This window comes from Carcharhinus amblyrhynchos, chromosome 3 (genome assembly GCF_965287045.1).
Source record: "Carcharhinus amblyrhynchos chromosome 3, sCarAmb.v2.hapA, whole genome shotgun sequence".
Taxonomy (NCBI): domain Eukaryota; kingdom Metazoa; phylum Chordata; class Chondrichthyes; order Carcharhiniformes; family Carcharhinidae; genus Carcharhinus; species Carcharhinus amblyrhynchos.
Window position 1 is genome coordinate 3,359,438 of NC_137326.1, and position 21,456 is coordinate 3,380,893.

General features: G+C 44.4%; 1 protein-coding gene across 1 annotated transcript in view; it reads right to left on the reverse strand.

Annotated features, from left to right (window-relative positions):
• The window catches only part of rab7a (RAB7a, member RAS oncogene family), a 32,403-nt gene extending 21,541 nt beyond the window's left edge, over positions 1-10,862 (reverse strand). The window contains exon 1 of the mRNA XM_080218632.1: positions 10,721-10,862. The gene's annotated coding sequence lies outside the window, so the exon portion shown is untranslated. The remainder of the gene's footprint in view (positions 1-10,720) is intronic.
• Between the last annotated feature and the right edge of the window lie 10,594 nt (positions 10,863-21,456).

Genomic DNA, 21,456 nt, shown 5'->3' on the forward strand with positions numbered 1-21,456 from the left:
TCTTAAAATTAGCATTAGTTTTGCACCAGTGTCCAAGACACCAGTCTCATCCTTAGATCAGTTTCATTTTATGAGATGCCATACTGCAGACTTGACCCAACACAAATAAGATGACACTAATCCAAATTGGCCTATAGAGGGTGTTTTGACAGTAAGAAACATGCTAGTGTTCAGAAGACTTAGAGTAACAGGCAAGGAGACATTGCAGAAGTTATAGGACCACAATTCATAATGTGAGTATACTACATTGAGCTGACTCTGCTATTTATGATCATGGCTAAGTGAGCTTCCATTCCATTTTCCCCCATCATATCATTTCTCTATTCTGATACCCCAGGGTACAGAAACAATTCACAACGTGAGCAAAAAAATTTCTCAATCTGTCCTCAATGATCAGCCCCTAATCTGGAGACAGGGTCTGTTGTAAATTCTGATTAAGTGGAACAGTAAAGCCCCTCCAGAATGTTGTACATTTAAACTAGATTGCAGCTTCAATTTACTCAGTCCCCTTCATCTGACTGAAAGTAAATTTCAAGTACAGGGCATAATAAGAATTCTGAAGCTTCACATGCTTAGGAAAATCTTAAGACTTCAAAATTAAGATCTGGAAAAGCAAAAGCTGTCCTTGTGAAATCTAGGTACAATGTTAAATTGGGAAATTCCATTGAAAGATAGCTTTACATCTGAGATTCATTGTACACTTATTCTGCACATATTAAAAGCAGCTTTACTATAAATTTGGTTCTGGATTAAATTTCATGTTGCTGTTTGAGTCAGTTATGCTATGGCATGCTCACTGATTCTATACACAAAGATTAACTCTAATAACCCCAGATTTCACAAATGTTTAATATTAGAATCAAGTGATTTCCTAGTTTGCCACACATTGGACCTACCCATCACTTCATTCATCTTTCTTCCAATATCCCACTGGAAAGCTTACCAACCATGATAATTTTGATATTTGAAAGGAAGGGAGCACAAGAGTGTTTTGTTCTCCAGTAACATCCCACCATCAACTATTAACATTCATGTGTCAGCAGCAACCTAATCAGATGGACAAGTGATCAAATGGAGAGAGTCTGAAAACATAACTATTTAATGCCAACATCAAATCTGGCAGACAAGTTACTGAAGGTCTGCAAGACTTATTTGGACTCCCATTTCTTTCTTCTTGTCAAAAGTGGTTACATTTCAATCCTGAAAGGTAGGGAGGGGCATCAGACAAGTTACTTCTACAGAGAACCAGTCCAGATGACAGGTCAAGTGTTGTATTGATTCATTCATAACATAAGAAATAGGAGGAGTAGGCCATCTGGCCCTTCGAGCCTGCTCTGCCATTCAATAAGATCATGGCTGATCTGTCGTGGCTCAGTTCCATATTCCTGCCCTCTCCCCATAACCCTTAAATCCCCTCTTAGCAAAAACCCATCAACCCATGCCTTAAAAATATTTAGCAAGGTAGCCTCCACCACTTCAACGGGCAGAGAATTCCAGAGATTCACCACCCTTTGAGTGAAGAAGTTCTTCCTCAACTCCGTTCTAAACCACCCCCCCCCCCCCCCTTTATCTTGAGGCTGTGCCCCCAAGTCCTACTGTCCTTTGAGCGGGAAGTGTCTCTCCACCTCTATCCTATCCATCTCATTCAACATCTTATACGTCTCAATGAGATCTCCCCTCATTCTTCTAAACTGAGTACAAGCCTAGTTTATTCAGCCTCTCCTCATAGCTCAACCCCCTCAACTCCAGCATCAGCGTAGTAAACCTCCTCTGCACTCCCTCCAAGGCCAAAATATCCTTGTGCAAGTATGGCGCCCAACTGCACACAGTACTCTAGCTGCGGCCTCACCAATGCCCTATATAGCCACAGCAAGACCTCCCTACTTTTATATTCAATCCCCCTCGCTATGAAGGCCAGCATCCCATTCGCCTTCCTGACCACCTGCAAGCTGGGTTTTTGCGACTCATGCACAAGGACCCCGAGGTCCCTCTGCACTGTCGCCTGCTGCAGTTTTTCCCCACGTAAGTAATAGTCCTTCCTACCAAAGTGGACCACCTCACACTTGCCAACATTAAATTCCATTTGTCAGTTCCTGACCCATTCTCCCAGCCTATCTAGATCCTTCTGCAGACTCTCCACACCCTCTGCGCAATTTGCCGTTCCACCAATCTTGGTGTCATCAGCAAATTTCGACACCATACACTTGGTTCCCTCCTCCAGATCATCTATATAAAATGGTAAATAGCTGAGGCCCCAGCACTGACCCCCAAGGCACTCCACTAGTCACCAACCGCCAATCCGAATAGCACCCATTGACCCCCACTCTCTGCCTCCTATTTGACAACCAATCCTCTATCCACACTAACACCCTACCCCCAACTCCATGTCCCCTGACCTTCTGCAATAACCTCTTTGGAGCCCAGGAAGTCAGAAAGACTCATACTTGCTATAAGCTCAGTCCTGCTTTGAATGGAGGTTACCTCAGGTTTGAGCATAGCTTAGGTTTCTCCTCAACTGCTGCCCAAGCCAAGAATAAAAATGTATCCTTGTTCTTTTATATAACCTTTTATGATCCTGCAGCCAAAACATTGTGTAGTAAGTCACAATGTAGGAAACAGCCAGCCAATGTGCACAGCAAATTCCTACAGGAGAAAATGACCAAATTACTTGAAATAAATTGACTGAAACAGAACTCTGCTGCTACTTTAAATTCACCCAAAAGTAGGCAACTCCCTACAACAGATGGCTCTCCCAAAGCAAGAGTAATACCAGATTACCCCATGTGTGGAAGGCCTTGAACCCATTACCTCCTGACAAGTAAGCTGGTCAAACATGTTTATGGTCCAATATTCTGACACCCATAGTAATTCATTATTCCAGTGGCTGATGTACACCAGTTCTCAACTGCATGGAAGGGTAAAATTCTAAACTTGCATATCTGGTGGCAAAATAGTCCCTGGGTGAAAGATGATTTTTGAAGTTCGACTTATCCTAGCCAAAGCTAAAGAAACATTCTAGAGATCAGTGAACTAAAACATTTTCAACAGACTACCTGACTGTTCCAGCAACCCCATTTGCTGGATCTTCAGTATTCTGGGCACACTTAATTTTTAGCATCCACAGTTAGAGGCATCAGGTTTAATTGCTTTGCTGAAATAGCTGGGAAGACATGGGGAGTAGGAGAGTTGATGCTAAGATTGCTGGAATTGTGGACATCAGGAGGGCAAGATTAGATTCTGCTGATCAGAGTTAAGCATCTAGTTAGCATTTCAGATCCAACTGTGAACACCATTAAAAGTAGAATATCCAAAATTTGTGATAAACCAGCCTCTTAGGAGAATAAGCAGTTCTGACAGGTCACTGCATCCAAACTACTAGACAAGTGGAGTGGTAATTACACTAGTTACATCAAAGTTAAATAAGTGTAGCATATCAAGGTGGGCTGCCAATAAGCTACTACAAATGGATAGCTTGGAGCAATCTGCTTCTACATAGAAAAATATTTGACTGTTAAATTTAATCAAGTGTATTTCATGGGGTGGGGGAGGAAAGACAATAGTGCAGTGATAAAGGTCCAGGCTCTCTAGATGCACCAATCAAATCTAGTGAAAGTCAAGTTAAATTAGTAATGGTTAAATTATAGTGAAAACCAGCAGTTTACTAATGCTGTTTAGGGAAAGGGAATCTCCATCCTTACTTGGTCTGGCCTACATTCAACTTCAGACCCAGAGCTCTTGGCAACAAGGGCAATGAATGTTTGTCCTGCCATCAACACCCATCTACCACTCAAATGACTGTTATGACTAGCCAATTCTACAAGTAGAGTTAACTGTCAATAAGTGACAATGCAGATCTAGAGAATGGTCATTTTACTGTAGCAATCCTGGAGAGGAGATAACATCAAGACATTATGACAAGAATCAACTAATTAACAGGAGTTGAGAAAGTGACAGGTCAATAAAATGCTGGAAACATTCAAGAATACTACAGCACAGGAACAGGCCCTTCGGCCCTACAAGCCAGCACTGACTATGCTGCCTGACTCAACTAAAATTCCCTACCCTTCCAGGGACCATATCTCTATTCCCATCCTATTCATGGATTTGTCAAGGTGCCCCTTAAAGTCACTATTGCATCTGCTTCCACTACCTCCCCCTGGCAGTGAGTTCCAGGCACCCACAACCCTCTTAATTTCATAATGCATTATGAGCTGATGCTAGTTCATAGAGGCATGCAGTAGGACACCATATTGTGCAATGTGTGAAGGGTCAGCCAGATTTGAAATGCTGGCTCCATTCTCAGATGCTCTCAGGTCAGCTGAGCTTTTCCACTGTCTGATTCCAGGATCTGTAGTTTACTTTGTGTGGCATAAAGTAGCCAAATTAGGAAAAGTAAATGCAATTGTGTCAGCATAGCAGGAGATTAGGAGGGGACCACAGGATCAACGCAAAATGGACTTTCAACCTAGATTTATATAGCACTGCTTAACTTAATACCCAAAGTATGACAAGATTAGGAAATGATCAGAACCTCAAAGTTAGATTAAAAGAACAAAGTTTGAGATCTAGAGCTCAAGGCCTTTACAGTTGAAGACAGCCAACAGTGGAGCAATGCAAAACTAGGAATTTGCAAGAGGCAGAAGTATGGCAGATATGACGGCTGTGGGACTGCAGAAGATTACAAAGGATAGGGAAGACAGTGTAGTGTTAATGGAATTGTAATCCAGAAAACCAGGCCATGTCTCTTTTCAAATGCATCCTGGGCATCAATGGCTGGGTTAGCATTTATTGCCTATCCTTACTTGGCCTCACTGCAATCCATAGTGTATGTACACACCCAATGCTGGTGGGGCATGTTCCCAGGATTTTGACCCACAAGGTGGACATGGGTTCAAATCACTACAGAAGGCAGTGAAATTTGAATTCAAATCAATCAGTCTAATAGCAACTGAAATGGTCATCCATCTGGTTTGTTAATCTCATTTACAGAAGGAAATTTACGTACGATTTCAGATGTAGTGTGGATGATTTTTAACTGCCCTCTGAAATGGAGAAGCCACTCAGTTCAGGGGCAACTGAGAATGGGCAAACTTACCTGCCAACAATATCCTGATCCTATGAAACAGCATATAAGACTAAAGTTGGGGGGTGAAAGACAGGTAACTGAACATGAATGGTAATGCAGCCAATAGATCAGACAACAGCAAAGAGCAGCATGAATGATGTGGTCAACCACATCTAGGGCAGCAGGTCAAAAAAGATAGTGGTGTCAGTCACAAATATGACATTGATAAAGACCTCAAGTACTGTGGTCTGTGGCAAATCACACCCAAAAGAGAAAGTTGCTAGCTGTTCCTATTGCTATCTCTAGTTTCAAATTCAGTTTCTCTGAAGAATGTTCTGATCACCAGGTCACACCCTGAGAAATTGCCTATACTTTAGTTGGATTAGAATCCCTACTGTGCACAAAGAGGCCATGCAACCCATCAAGTCTGCAGCAAACAATTCCACCCAGGCTCTATTCCTGTAACTCCATTATCCTGCTAATCCCTTGACACTAGAGTTAATTTAACATGGTCAATCAACCTAACCCACACATCTTTGGACTGTGGGAGGAAACAAGAGCACTTGGAGGAAACCCACAAACAGGGTGAATCTGCAAACTCCAGTGACCTGAGGCTGGAATTGAACCTGGATCCCTAGTGCTGAGGCAATAGTGCTAACCACTGCCACCCCACTTGAAGGTGGCAATTTTATCCTCGTGATCCCTGTTGGAGAGGGAATCACAATTTACCAATTTGTCATTTGCATTGGTTAACACATGAAGATACTTTATAGCTTGGGTCAGATTCAACACAAGAGCAGGTTTTCAAATAGACAGTACAAACCAGGGAGGACTAGAGGAACCCAAATGATAAATTGCAAGGAGGTAGGCAAAAATATGATGCAAGTGTGCCCAGCCACAAGCTGGTGTATAAGCAGGGAGATCAGTGTGAAGGGTGAAGTCCACGTGACAGGTTTCCGCTGCAGTGGTTAGAGGTGGCTGCAATGACACATCTTAGTAAACCAAGAACAGGGTAAAATATCACAGATTAGAAAACTGGCCAGGAGGAAAAATTCTCCATTTCCTCAGTGAAGCTTAAGCATCAAGAGGGTTCATCACCCAACCAAGTCCACACTTACTTTACACAATGACAATATTAATATTTTAATCAGAGTTCAAGACAACCTGCTGCAGATTTAAAAAAACTGTGGCAGGCAACAAGTTGCCACTTGCAATGCCCAAGAAACACCAACTGACTACACTTACTTAATGGAATACACTAATAGTACTGGCCCTCCCAAGTAATTAAGCATCTATCTTCATTTCATTGGTGTGGACTTGGTATTGTATTTAGTTGTCCAATCCCAATGATCTGAGCGAATTCAGAATCTCCATTCAAAGCAGACTGTTGCTACCTCCCCTCCCTCCACTAAGGAATGCTGCAAATGTCTCCTTTATCAGGTATAAATATCCAATTAATTCTTAAGGGATGAATATGCTTTTAACACCCTTTCAGGGATTACTTGTCAGCTCAAGTCATTCCTCAAGGTGAATTGAAGCTTCCTCTGTCCACAGGACTGACACCCCCAACTCCATGCCATTCCAGTAAATATACCATGAGCTAATTTTCCTGTACCACCCAGAATTGGACAGTGCTGAGTCAAACTAGTGATTTATGAACTATCAAACTTCCTTGTTTAGTCATTTGAAATGATTTTTAAAATAATGGACTGTCAGAATGTCCTGCAACCTAGCCATTTGTTCCTGCACCCCAAAATGAACCAGTCCTTATAGACATACAACAGCCTTTACCCACTGATACTTCATTGGAGTGTTAATTTCATCATGCAATGTGGTCAAGTATAAAAACTATTTAAACAGAAGTGAACCTTTGCTACAAGAAAAAAGAGAATTCAGGGTTAATTGGAAGCTAATATAGTACTCTAGCCAGAACTGTTTAACCTCATGTTCTGTAAGGATTAGGTTGTCATGAATAGAATGTGTTAACAAACAATGAACCACCAAGTGATTTCATGTTAACAGCAGCCAGAGACCAGCTGATGTCCTGTATAGTTTGGGTTCTGCTCAAGTTCAGAATAGCAGCTGAATGTCCTTTAAATTGAGCTGAAGGGCCTTTTCCAAACTCACAGCAATACCTGACTTAAACAAAATCCAGGGATGTGTCTGTACTTGCCACAGATGATCTAAAACACTAATGTAGGGTTCTCAATTCCTGTATCACTGTACTAAAATGCAGAAGCACTATATTGGTGGTACCTGTGTGAGCACCATTTCAGACTCAAATAATTCCCTATATACTGGCATCAGGAAGAAAATTCCCAATATATAGGAAAATATACAAATATATAGGAACTCAGTCAAAATGAAAAAGATATGCATTAGTTTTGATACTTGGGCACTGATGTGCCCAAGTTCCTGCAATAAAAATTTGTGTAGATAGGACAGATCCTTCTGCAGGTCCCAACATGTAGAAATTTAAGACTGTCAGTACATATTTCTGAAGAGAATCTCATGTAATCTAAGTGTATACTGATGGCAGGAACTCCAGCAGGAAGTGCAAGGGAGATTAGCACAGGAAAGAACATTAGAAATCCTGTTAAATGCTGATACTTCAGTTCCTGGAGTGGAAGGAAAATGGTACTTGTGGAACTGGAGCCAGGAAATACAGGATAAACAGAAGTGGGTATTCTGCTTTGTTTAGATGCACAGGTATGTTTTGTGTAACACCATGATGCTACTGGGTTTGAACACATGGGAAACATTTGCAATTGATTGCCAATTACTGACCCAGCAAGTCCAATAAACTTGCTTATGTGAAATAAGAACTTTGTGTTCCAAATGTCTTATGATCATGATGTCCCTATTGGCCTCAAGCTATACTTTAGTATCAAGAATGTTAAGGAATTTAAAATTTCTCTGCTCTTCCAAGTGCTATTAAGTTTGAGACTCAATCAGGGCCCTAGTTTAGCATCACCTCCAAAAAGACAACCCAGCACTGATGTCAGCTGCATTATCAGCAAGTTTCTGGGCTGACATACAAACCACAAATTTGTGGACAACATAGCCAAGTATAGAGTACAAGTCAAAGCTGGAGAATGAGGGGGGGGGAAAACAAGACACTCCACTTGTGTTAATTCCTAATTTTGTTGTTTCAAAGTGGAATCATGAAGAGAACTAACCATCAAGTGCCTTGCTAAGGGGACAAGGCAAGCCACCACCAAGGAGTCAGAATTCCATGTGAAAACATCACTGTACTTCTGATTTAATTATTCAGAAGTGGTGCAGTCCATTCCTAAATTAAGTGACATGCAATCCCTACCAGTCCATCTACAACAGCTTGTGGGAACAAAAGACAACTTGTCAGTAAAATTACTTCTGAAGTGGTTTTATCAGCTGGCTTGGTACTGGATGTTTCAATCCTCTGCAAAATTGCCTTTCCCACCCTCCTGACAGACAGTGACCAATGGGAACAAGTACCCAGGACCCATTAACTTGTTGCAAAACTTACTAGGAATTATTTTGTTGAGGTCTATAAAATAATGAGGGGCATAGACCAGCTATATAGTCAATCTTTTCCCAAAGATAGGAGAGTCTAAAACTAGGTTTAAGGAAGGGGGAGTTACAAAATTGAGGATGGTGTGTCTGGAACCAGCTGCCAGACCTAGTAGAGCAGGTACAATTTTATCTTTTAAAAACATTTGAGTCAGTTACATGGATATGGGCTAAAAGTGGACAATTGGGACTAGCTTAAGGGTCAAAAGGGGCAGCATGGATAAGTGGGACTGAAGGGCCTGTTTCCATATTGTAAACCTCTGACTATGTCAAGATCCATTAACACATTCAGCTGAATCACACTGGGCACTTCAAGTCATAAATTACTAACACCAGTACTTAAGGCACTTACATAGCACTCAATTCTCACCTACAGCTGCTCCCACCACTAGATTTCATATCACTGGAATCCCAATGACATCATACCATTGTAAATTGCTGGCAAATTTGCCATCAAGTTTCAGCAACCCACCCTCAATCAATACTTGAGGACTTCCCCTCAAGAGCACAAGCCAGAATTATTTACACAGCAAAAGAACAAGTTGACATTCAAGCCCTCAAGCCTGTTGTCAGCTGATATCATGGCTGACCATTTACAACACCTTAGAGGTCAGAAATTGACTCAGACTGAAATTTACACATTATCAACCCCTTTCCAATGTAATCCCCAGTTCTAGACACAAGGGAAACTACATCTTGCAATCTCATTGAATTTGTCTAGAATGGAAAGTGCGTCATTAAAACTCTAGGAGGGATAGCACTATTCTACTTCTTGTCTCCTCATGGAACAGTTAGTACAGGAGTAGTGAATAAAGTGATAACCCAAACATGAACAGCTGTGCCTTTTACATCATACACACTTCCAACACTAATATCTACATAGAAAAAACTGAAATATTTTAAAAATTAAAAAAACAAGCTGTCAGAAAAGCAGCCATGTGACTGGCTCAGTCTGTAGTATTAGTCATGCCCCAAAGCAAAGGATCCTACCACAGAAATACCCTCGGCAACATATGAACTGGGCTTGGATACTGGATTCAGAGTGTAACGTTAAGTCATGTGTTTCATCAGCTGCAAGGATCACAAGGAGCAGGTTTCAGACTTCCAGCACCACAATCTTATTTACATAGAACCACCTCCAATTGGACAAAGGCTGTAACATGAAACCCAGCTAGCCACAAAATAGGTCCCAGTTGGTTCACTCAGCTGTTCATCATCCAGCTTAGATACAAAGCCAGTCAACATCCAGTAAACAGAAGTCACAAATGCCCAATGTGACAGTAAATAATAAAACTAGGGTGTAGTGTTATAAGGGGCACACCCCAAAACCTGACATTTTGACAAGCAAAATTTCACTTTTGCACCCCAGAAAAAGCTTCTGGAACAACACCAGCCAAATGAGAGCTGTGTTTTTAGCATAAACAAGGAAGTAAAGGGCATTCAAAATAAAGCCCACTCCATAAAATTGAGCTTAGTCACCCAGAAGCCTAGACATACACTTTGAGACAGTTTGGAAGTTATCACTGGGTCTAGATACATTGACCTGTCAACAACCCAGATCAAACACTATGCTTGCCAGAAAAGGGGAAGAAAGAGCTTCATCAAGTAGCAAGATTATAAAGCTACACAAGCTCGCGAAAGAGAATATTATACACATGACACGTTAAGTGAAATCATGCTTCAAATCTGAATGCTTTGAAAGACAAATTGTGGTAGAGGTTTAAAACTGTATTGGGTTTAAAAAAAAGTTGGCAGCAAACGCAGCGTGTAAATCAGGTTATTGGCTAATGTTTGACTTTTTGTTTTGCTGAATGATTGTTAAAGAGGGAGGGAACTCCCCAGCCGCACGGGAAGCTGATGAATATTTGATACAGGACAGATGCTGCTGCAGGGCCCGCGAGCCACCGCTCCGGTCACCCACAGGGCACGGTTACCAGGGGCCCGGGGGCGGTTGCCAGGGGCCCGGACCGCGCGAGCGGAGCCGTTGGCCAGGCCTCGAGCCTCCCGCTGGGCCCGGCTCCCACAGGCCGCATTCCCCCCCCCTCCCTCCTTAGGGCGGGATCGCCTCCTCGATCCCTGTGGGAAGCCCTCCCCGGGACCGACCTGAAGCGGGCGGGTGGGCTGACTGTTCTCTCTCTCTCTCTCTCTCGCTAGGCCGGGGCCGCTTTCTCCGATCCTCGCCGCCTTCCCTGTCGAAGCTGCTGCTCCCAGTCGCCGCTTATCAGCCGGAGGGCGCGTCACCGCGTCTGACGTCACCACGTCGCCCCGCCCCCTCACTTGTCTTCCGGGATTGGCCGCCGGGTCCTAGCGCCCGCTATTGGAAATGAGTCAGTGGGAATGGGGTTGCCAACCCTCCAGGATTGGCCTGGAGTCTCGAGGAATCTTCAGGACGCAGCCATTCTGAAGAAATATCGTCCGGATATAATTAACTATTGTTTCCATGTGTCATTTTTATAAAGTATTTCTCTGTACCTTTTTGTATTCGTGGCACCTGTGCATCGCTGGCTGTAAGAAGTCTGTAAAAAGTCTGACAACACCAGGTTTTAGTCCAACCGATTTATTTGATAATAGAAGTGTCACAGCAGATTGAAGTCCAACCTGTTAGACTCTAACCTGGTGTTGTGAGACTTCTTACTGTGTTTACCCCAGTCCAAAGCCAGCATCTCCACATCATTGCTGGCTGGCCAGCATTTATTGCCCATCCCTAGTTGCCCTTGAGAAGGTGGTGGTGAGCTGCCTTCTTGAATTGCTGCAGTCCATGTTCTGTGGGTTGACCCACAGTGCTGTTAGGGAGGGAATTGCAGGGTATTGACCCAGTGACTGCGAAGGAACAGCAATATTTTGCCAGGCCAGGATGGTGAGTGACTTGAGAGGCGCCTGCAGGTGGTAGTGCTCCCATGAATCTGCTGCCCTTGTCCTTCCAGGTGGAAATAGTCATAGCTTTGGAAGGTGCTGTTTAAGGATTTTGGTGAATTGCTGCAGTACACCTTGTAGGTCGTACACACTGCGGCTACTGAGCATCGGTGGTGGTGGGACTGGATGTTTGTGGGTGTGGTGCCAATCAAGCGGGGCTTCTTTGACCTGGATGGTGTTGAGCTTCTTGAATGTTGTTGGAGCTGCACCCATCCAGGCAAGTGGGGAATATTCCATCACACTCCTGACTTATGCCTTGTGGATGGTGGACAGGTTTTGAGGAGTCAGGAGCTAAGTTACTCTCTGCAGTGTTCCAACTTCTGATTTGCTCTTGTAGCCATTGTGTTTATGTGGTGACTTTGAGTTTTTCAGTTGAGTTTCTGGTCAATGCAAGGGTGTTGACAGTGGGGGATCCCAATAGTAACACCATTGAATGACAAGGGGCAGTGGTTAAAGTGTCTTTTATTGGTGATGGTCATTGCCTGGTATTTGTGTGGCGTGAATGTGACTTGCCACTTGTCTGGATATTGTCCAAGCCTGGATATTGTCCAGATCTTGTTGCATTTGAACATGGACTGCTTCAGTATCCAAGGAGTGCAGAAGGACCTCGGGGTCCTTGTGCATGAGTCGCAAAAACCCAGCTTGCAGGTGCAGCAGGTGGTCAGGAAGGCGAATGGGATGCTGGCCTTCATAGCGAGGGGGATTGAATATAAAAGTAGGGAGGTCTTGCTGCGGCTATATAGGGCATTGGTGAGGCCGCAGCTGGAGTACTGTGTGCAGTTTTGGGCGCCGTACTTACACAAGGATATTTTGGCCTTGGAGGGAGTGCAGAGGAGGTTTACTAGGCTGATGCCGGAGTTGAGGGGGTTGAGCTATGAGGAGAGACTGAATAAACTAGGCTTGTACTCGTTAGAGTTTAGAAGAATGAGGGGAGATCTCATTGAGACGTATAAGGTGATGAATGGGATGGATAGGATAGAGGTGGAAAGACTCTTCCCGCTCAAAGGACAGTAGGACTAGGGGGCACAGCCTCAAGATAAAGGGGGGACGGTTTAGAACGGAGTTGAGGAAGAACTTCTTCACTCAAAGGGTGGTGAATTTCTGGAATTCTCTGCCCGTTGAAGTGGTGGAGGCTACCTCGCTAAATATTTTTAAGACGCGGGTTGATGGGTTTCTGATAAGAGAGGGGATTAAGGGTTATCGGGAGAGGGCGGGAATGTGGAACTGAGCCACGACAGATCAGCCATGATCTTATTGAATGGCGGGGCAGGCTTGAAGGGCCAGGTGGCCTACTCCTGCTCCTATTTCTTATGTTCTTATTAATTGTGAATGGTGCTGAACATTGTGTAATCATTGGCAAATATCCCCACTTCTGACTTTATGATGGAGGGAAGGTCATTGATGAAGCAGTTGAAGATTGTTGGGCCTAGGACACTAACTCCGAGGGACTCCTGCAGAGATGTCCTGGAGCTGAGGTGACTGACCCTCCACAACCACAACCATCTTCCTATGTACCTGGTATAATACCAACCAGCGGAGAGTTTGCCCCCTGATACCTAGTGATTCCAGTTTGGCTAGGGCTCCTTGATGCCACACTCAGTGAAATGTGGCTGTGATGTGAAGGGCTGTCACTCTCACCTCACTTCTGGAATTCAGCTCTTTCCATGTTTGAACCAAGGCTGTAATGAGGTCAGGAGCTGAGTGACCCTGGCGAGACCCAAACCCAGCATCTCTGAGCAGGTTATTGCTGAGCAGGTGCTGCTTGACAGCAGTGTCGATGACCCCTTCCATCACTTTACTGATGATGGAGAGTAGACTGAATGGGCGGTAATTGGCTGGGTTGGATTTGTCCTGCTTTTGTGTAGAGGACATATCTGGGCAATTGTCCACATTGTTGGATAGATGCCAGTGTTGCTTTTCCAGTAGAGTTACAGACTCCGCACAGAAGTGACCCAAGCCGGGAATCAAACCGGGTCCTTGGTGCTGTGAGGCAGCAGTGCTAACCATTGTGCCACCATGCCACAGGGGCACCACAGCAGTACCCAATGCACACAGTATCAACACAAACACCTTCCCTGAAAGAGACTCATTGAATCAACCTTCCAAAAACAACAATTTACAATTTCATGATAGCAGGAAAGAGTTTAAATAGGGGCCATGAAGTGTCCTTGGCAGGCAGACTTATGGAGAATCCCAAAGCTTTTTATGCATGTATAGGGAGGAAAAGGGTAGCTAAAGAAAGGATAGGTCCACTCAAGGTCAGTGGAAGAAATTTGTGTGTGGAGCCAGATGAGGTGGGTGAGGTCCTTAACAAGTATTTTGCATCAGTATTCACAAAGGAGAAGAATGTGGTGGATGGTGTGTGTAGAAAGGAGATTATTGATGTTCTGGGACATGTTGAGATAAAAAGGGAGGAGAAATTGGAGGTTTTGAAAAACATTAAGGTGAACAAATCCCCAGGGCCAGATAGAGTCTATCCCAGAATACTGAGAGGCTAGGGAAGAAATTGCTGAGGCCTTAGTCAAAATCTTTGTATTCCCTTTAGTCACAGACAAGGTATCAGAGGACTGGAGAATAACTAAGATCATTCCTCTGTTTAAGAAGGGCAGAAGAGACAATCGGGGAAATTACAGGCCTCAGAGGTGAGATTCTTAGGGACAGGATGTACTCACATCTGGAAGAGACAGGCAGCATGGTTTATGAAGGGGAGATTGTGTCTCACAAACTTGATTGAGTTCTTTAAGGAAGAAAAATTGACCAGGGCAGGGCAGTGGGTGTTGTGTACATGGAGTTTAATAAAGCCTTTGATAAGGTTCCTCACAGCAGGATGACACAGAAGGTGAAGTCATATGGGATCTGAGGTGAGCTGGTAAAATGGATATAAAACTGGCTTGGGCACAGAAAGCAGAGAGGAACAGTGGAAGGGTACTTTTCTAACTGGAGGTCTGTGACAAGCGGTGTTCCCCAAGGATCAGTGCTGGGGCCTCTGCTGTTTGTAACATATATAAATGAAAATGTAAGTGGTCTGGTTAGTAAATTTTCAGATGATACAAAAAGTGGGAGAGTAGCGGATAGTGAGGAGGATTGTCAGAGGATAGAGGAGGATTGTCAGAGGATAGAGCAGGATATAAACCAGCTGGAGACCTGGGCCGAATGATGGCGGATGGAATTTAACCTGGACAAATGTAAGGTGATGCGATTTGGAAAGTTTAATACAGAAGGAAAGTATACAGTAAATAGTAGAACCCTTCAAAATATTAGCATACGGAGAGATCTGCAGATCCACAGTTCCCTGAAGGTGGCACCTCAGTAGACAAGGTGCTCAAAGTGTATGGCATGCTGGTCTTCATCAGTCAGAGTGTTGAGTATAGGAATTGGAAAATCATGTTGCAGCTGGATAAGACTTTGGTTAGGCAGCATTTGGAGTATTGTGTACAATTCTGGTCACTACACTAATGGAAGGATGTTGATGCATTGCAGAGGGTTCAGAAGAGATTTACCAGGATGTTTCCTGATGTGGAGGATATGGGCTACAAAGAAAGGTTGAACAAACTTGTAATGTTTTCATTGGAGCGTTGGGGGACCTGAAAGAGGTTTACGAGATTATGACAGGCTTGGATAGAGTGGATAGTCAGAGTCTTTTTCCCATGGTCAAAGGGTCAGTTACTCAGGGGCACAGGTTGAAAGTGAGAGAGGGAAAGTTTAGAAGAAAAGGGGCAAGTTTTTCACACAGAGAGAGCAGTGAATGCTTGGAACGCGCTGCCAGAGGAAGCAGATTCTCTAACAATGTTCAAGAGGTATCTGGATAGATACATGAATAGGCAGGAAATAGAGGGATATGGACCACACAGAGGCAAGAACATATTAGAGAGGATAGACTTGGTGGGCCGAAGGGCTTGTTCCTGTGCTGTACTGCGCTTTGTTCAAACAGCAAAGTGAGAGAGAAAGAGCAAAGGGAAACTTTCCTGTTGAAATATGCATGACAATTGATAAAGGGAGCAGCAGAGTCATGTGGATGGAATCCATGAGTCATTCAATCTTGGGGATACCAGTCATGTATCTTGTGATGTCGATCTTTACAGCATGAGATGAAATAATTTCAATTCATCTGGAGACAGCTGATTGACGAATGTTACTGATACCCCATTGTCAGGTAGGAATGATCCTCTGGTGCTGAGGTCAAGAGCATTCCTGCCCTGATAGTGTCCGTGTAAGAAGTCTCACAACACCAGGTTGAAGTCCAACAGGTTTATTTAGTCGCAAAAGCCACTAGCCTTCAGAGCGCTGCTCCTTCGTCAGGTAAGTAGGAGTTGTGTTCACAAACGGGGCATATAAAGACACAAACTCAATTTACAAAATAATGGCTGGAATGCGAGTCTTTCCAGGTAATCAAGTCTTAAAGGTACAGACCCAGGTGGACAAGGACCATCATTTGCTGGTGATCCATGCTGTCACTTAATGCAGACTTTCTCTGAAAACAACAGTCAGCTTTCCAGGTTCCTTCACTGAGTGTTGTTTGCTTATCTTGACTGGAATGTTCTGCAGTAGATGATATGTGACTAGCATGGTGCCTCACCAATCAGTCATGTGCCCTAAGGTGTTGGATAGGACAGTGTAGAGGGAGCTTTACTCTGTATCTAACCCCATGCTGTACCTGTCCTGGTAGTGTTTGATGGGGGACAGTGTAGGGGGAGCTTTACTCTGTATTTAAACCTGTGCTGTACCTGTCCTGGGAGTGTTTGATGGGGACAGTGTAGAGGGAGCTTTACTCTGTATCTAACCCCGTGCTGTACCTGCCCTGGGAGTGTTTGATGGGGGACAGTGTAGAGGGAGCTTTACTCTGTATCTAACCCTGTGCTGTACCTGTCCTGGGAGTGTTTGATGGGGACAGTGTAGAGGGAGCTTTACTCTGTATCTAACCCCGTGCTGTACCTGTCCTGGGAGTGTTTGATGGGGGACAGTGTAGAGGGAGCTTTACTCTGTATCTAACCCTGTGCTGTACCTGTCCTGGGAGTGTTTGATGTGGACAGTGTAGAGAGAGCTTTACTCTGTATCTAACCTTGTGCTGTACCTGTCCTGGGAGTGTTTGATGGGGATAGTGTCAAGGGAGCTTCACACTGTTTCTCTAGCCTTGAAGAGTGATAATGCCTCTAAATACTTTAATTGCTTTCTTATTTTCTCACAATGACTGGGTGTAAAGGCAGTAATATGATGTCAGAGTTACCTTGGTTAATGAGATACTCAGTGTGTATCGGCTGATACATCAGATGTTCCAGGTTCAATCTTGATTTCTCCTGAGTCAGATGATCTCAGCCAATGAGATTGAGGAGAATTGGATAGATGAACCTTGCACCATGAGTTTTTTGTCATTTAATCTCTCTGACTCTCCATTCTATCACACACTTTGATCTTCATTCTCCCCCCCATACCCTCCCCACTTTATTTCTCCAGTTCTGATAAAAGGTTACGCAGCCGCTAACTCAACTTTACTGACAGATTCTGCCAGTTATGTTGAGTTTTCCCACCAATTTTCTGTTTTATTCAGGTTTGTGTCACACCGTGTATTTACCTTATGAAACAGATGGGGTTCCTGACGGGGGTCTGGATCTTAGAAAGAAGGAATACCAACGTTCTGCAGATCCCTTTCCAACCTCAGGCTGATTCTTGCACAGTCAGTGAAGGAGTTCTAAAGTTTATTCACTGTTGCAATGTAGGAAACGTAATGGCCAATTACCACACAGTAAGATCCCACAAACTGCAATGAAGGAACTGCTTTTTGGCTAGATTCTGGAATCATGAGCTGACGTTAGGTTGGGACAGGCTGCTGCTGCTGTTAGATTTAAGACTGCTTTGTGTGTTAGACCACATTCCACCAGATGTTTCATTTTGTACAACGTGTGAAAATGAAGCAACTTCCTTCTGCGTTTGGGGCATTAAATCATGATGTTTGCTGCTTCCTCATTTCTGCTTTGATTAGAGCCTTAGAGGTTTACAGCATGGAAACAGGCCCTTCGGCCCAACTTGTCCATGCCACCCTTTTGTTTTTTAAAACCTCTAAGCTAATCCCAATTGCCCCATATCCCTCTATATCCATCTTACCCGTGTAACTGTCTAAATGCTTTTTAAAAGATAAAATTGTACCTGCCTCTACTACTACCTCTGGCAGCTTGTTCCAGACACTCACCACCCTCTGTGTGAAAAAATTGTCCCTCTGGACCCTTTTGTATCTCTCCCCTCTCACCTTAAACCTATGTCCTCTAGTTTTAGACTCCCCTATCTTTGGGAAAAGATATTGACTATCTAGCTGATCTGTGCCTCTCATTATTTTATAGACCTCTATAAGATCACCCCTCAGCCTCCTACACTCCAGAGAAAAAAGTCCCAGTCTATCCAGCCTCTCCTTACAACTCAATCCATCAAGTCTTGGCAGCATCCTAGTAAATCTTTTCTGCATTCTTTCTAGTTTAATAATATCCTTTCTGTAATAGGGTGACCAGAACTGTACATAGTATTCCAAGTGTGGCCTTACCAATGTCTTGTACAACTTCAACAAGATGTCCCAACTCCTGTATTCAATGTTCTGACCGATGAAACCAAGCATGCCAAATGCCTTCTTCACCACTCTGTCCACCTGTGACTCCACTTTCAAGGAGCTATGAACATGCAACTCTCTCCAGTACCCTGCGATTGACTGAATAAGTCCTACCCTGGTTCAATCAACCAAAATGCATCACTTCGCTGTTATCTAAATTAAACTCCATCTGCCATTCGTCAGCCTACTGGCCCAATTGATCAAGATTCTTTCTAGTTTTCTGCCATCCTTGAGCTGCTTTGACATTATCCTTAATAATGGCGGGATAGCATGTTAAAGTGTTTCGAGAATCTCCTTGACCCCTTCATTGCTTAACCATCCATCACCATTCAAATGGGATGTTAAACTGAAACCTTGTCTGAATGTTAACAATTAGCCACTATTTCAGAGAAAGGCAGAAGAGCTCACCCCAGTGTCATTTACAACTTTTATCCCTTAGCTTCGATGCTGAAATGCAGATTATCTGGTCATTAACACAATGTGAAGACAAATTGGAGAAGTGAGGACTGTTTTCCTTAGGGATGAGAAGGGAAAGAAGCAATGGGGACACGAGGAGAAACCTTTTCACTCAGCAAATGGTTAGGATCTGGAATGTACTGTCTGAGAGTGTGGTGGAGACAGATTCACACAGCGAGTGGTTAGGATCTGAAATGTACTGTCTGAGGGTGGGGTGGAGACAGATTCAAACATTGAGTGGTTAGGATCTGGAATGAACTGTCTGAGAGTGTGGTGGAGACAGATTCACACAGTGGGCCCGATTTTACCATTTAGGTGCGAAAACACAGTAAAGTTGGGTGTGAGGCCATTAATGCGATCTGCACCCGCATTTGCGCAGATGCCCACTTTACCAAGGCCAGGAAATGGCCGCAATCCAAATCGTGTCTTTCCCGTCATATTCCTACATCCAAATTCGGCCCGAAACAGACCTGCTCGGCAAAGGTCTGTTTCAGGCGCTCCAGCTTCTCAAGAGATAAGTTCAGAGCTTCCAACGGCTCTCTGACTCACATTAGTGGTGGAGACAGGCCAGATCATTCTCTGGTGGGTGAGGGGAGGGAGGGGTGGGGGTGGGGAGGGAGGCCAACTCATTCTCTGGTGGAAGAGGCAGGAGAAGGGAGACCTGATTACTTTTTTGTGGGCGGTGGGCAGAGGCAGGTCAGATGTATCTCTGATGTAGTGGGGGAGGGAGGGAGGACTTATTGCTCTCTGGTGGTGGAGGTGGGACAGTGGTGGGGAAGACAGGCCATATCATTGGTTGGGAGGCAGGAGGAGGGCAGAGGGAGACCACATCAATCTCTGGGGAAGAAGGGGTGGGGGAAGCCCACTCATTCTCTGGTGGGAGGGGGTCCAGTGTTGCGGGGCGGGGGGGGGGGGGGGAGAAGGGGGCAGGGAGTCATGACTGGTCTGGGTAACCGGGGGACTGGGTGGATAAGGGGGACAGTTATGTTATGGGAGTGGGGTGATATCTGTGGGGGCCATCGCTCCCACTTTTTGCTCCTGGGCCGGTTTATCTGCTTTTTGCGGCCCGGGAGAGGCACAATTTTCAAATTTTTTTCTAACCGTGCATGCGCATTTCAGAGTTCCGATCGTTTCGAGCACACTAAATCTCACCCACAGTGCGATTCAGACTTATGATTTTTTTTTCAGGCTAAGTGTGTGTGGGGGCACTTGAAAGCAGATTTCCAAGTCAGGTCTGAATTGCGCCCAGACTCAGCACTTAAAACAAAAATGGTAAAATTGGACCCAGCGAGCGGGGTTAAGATCTAGACTGCACTGTCCGAGTGTGTGATGGAGACAGAGTTACACAGTGAGTGGTTAGGATCTGGAATGCACTGTCTGAGAGTGTGGTGGAGACAGATTCACACAGCGAGTGGTTAGGATCTGGAAAGTACTGTCTGAGAGTGTGGAGGAGACAGATTTAGTCAAGATTTTCAAAAGGGAATTAGATTACTCTCTGGAAAAGAAGAACATGCAAGGTTACAAGATGAAGGTGAGGAAATAGCCACTGGTTAATTGCTCAGAGAGTCAGCACAGATATGATGAGTTTCCCACTGCACTGTAACAAATCTTGGCCTCAAGATGTACTAAAGCTCTCCATGACTAATAAAGTACTTTTTGAAGTGTTGTATTCACTGTAGTAATGTAAGAAATGGGTCAATATGGAAAGATTCTGTAAAAACTGGTCTGTAAATCTAGTGCAGGTGAATGAGATGCTGAAATGAGGGTGAAGCTTCACTCTCCCCATTCTGTGCACACCACCTTTCGTAGAATCATAGAAACCCGACAGTGCAGAAAGAGGCCATTTGGCCCATCGAGTCTGCACCAACCACAATCCCACCCAAGCCCTACCCCCATATCTCTACATATTTTACCCACTAATCCCTCTAACCTATGCATCTCAGGACATTAAGGGGTAATTTTAGCGTGGCCAATCAACCTAACCCGCACATCTTTTGACTGTGGGAGGAAACCAGAGCACCCGGAGAAAACCCACGCAGACACAACGAGAATGTGCAAACTCCACAAGATAGTGACCCAACCCAGGTCTGTGGAGCTGTGAAGCTGCAGTGCTAACCTCTGTGCCCTATTGAACTATGCAATCTGCAATTTATACCCTGGCTAAGAGAGAGAAATCAGGCAAGTACCTCCTCCTGATGGGAAAGGATTTTATGGGGAATCAGATGAGGGCAGGTGCAGGCTCCAGTATGAGCTGCATTAAGGTAAATACAAATCAACACTCAGTGACTGGGCTCACCTCCAACTGCTGGCCTCCCACTTCCCATTCATTTAAGCCCAAAACTCTGCCATTCATATCCAAACTTGTGTCAAATCCTATCCACCCATCACCCCTGTGCTCTCTGACCTGTTCACCTATCACCTGTGTCCTCTGACCTGTATTTCTGGTCTGTCAGTGCTTTGAATTTAAAAATTGCATCCGTGATTACAAATCTCTCCACAGCCTATCCTATTGCTCCTCCAGCCCCACAACCAATGTAACCTATCATTTCTTTTGGAATGTGGGAGTAATATATTTAAGCGCATGGCCTCTTTATGCTAGGGCAGCACGGTGGCACAGTGGTTAGCCCTGCTGCCTCACAGCGCCGGGGCTCCCGACTTGGATCACTGTCTATGCAGAGTCTGCACGCATTTCCTCTGGGTGCTCCGATTTCCTCCCACAGTCCAAAAGGCGTGCTGGTTAGGTGCATTGGTTATGCTAAATTCTCCCTCGGTGTACCCGAACAGGCACCGGAATGTGGCAACTAAGGGATTTTCACAGTAACTTTATTGCAGTGTTAATGTAAGCCTACTTGTGATATTAGTAAATAAATTTAACTTT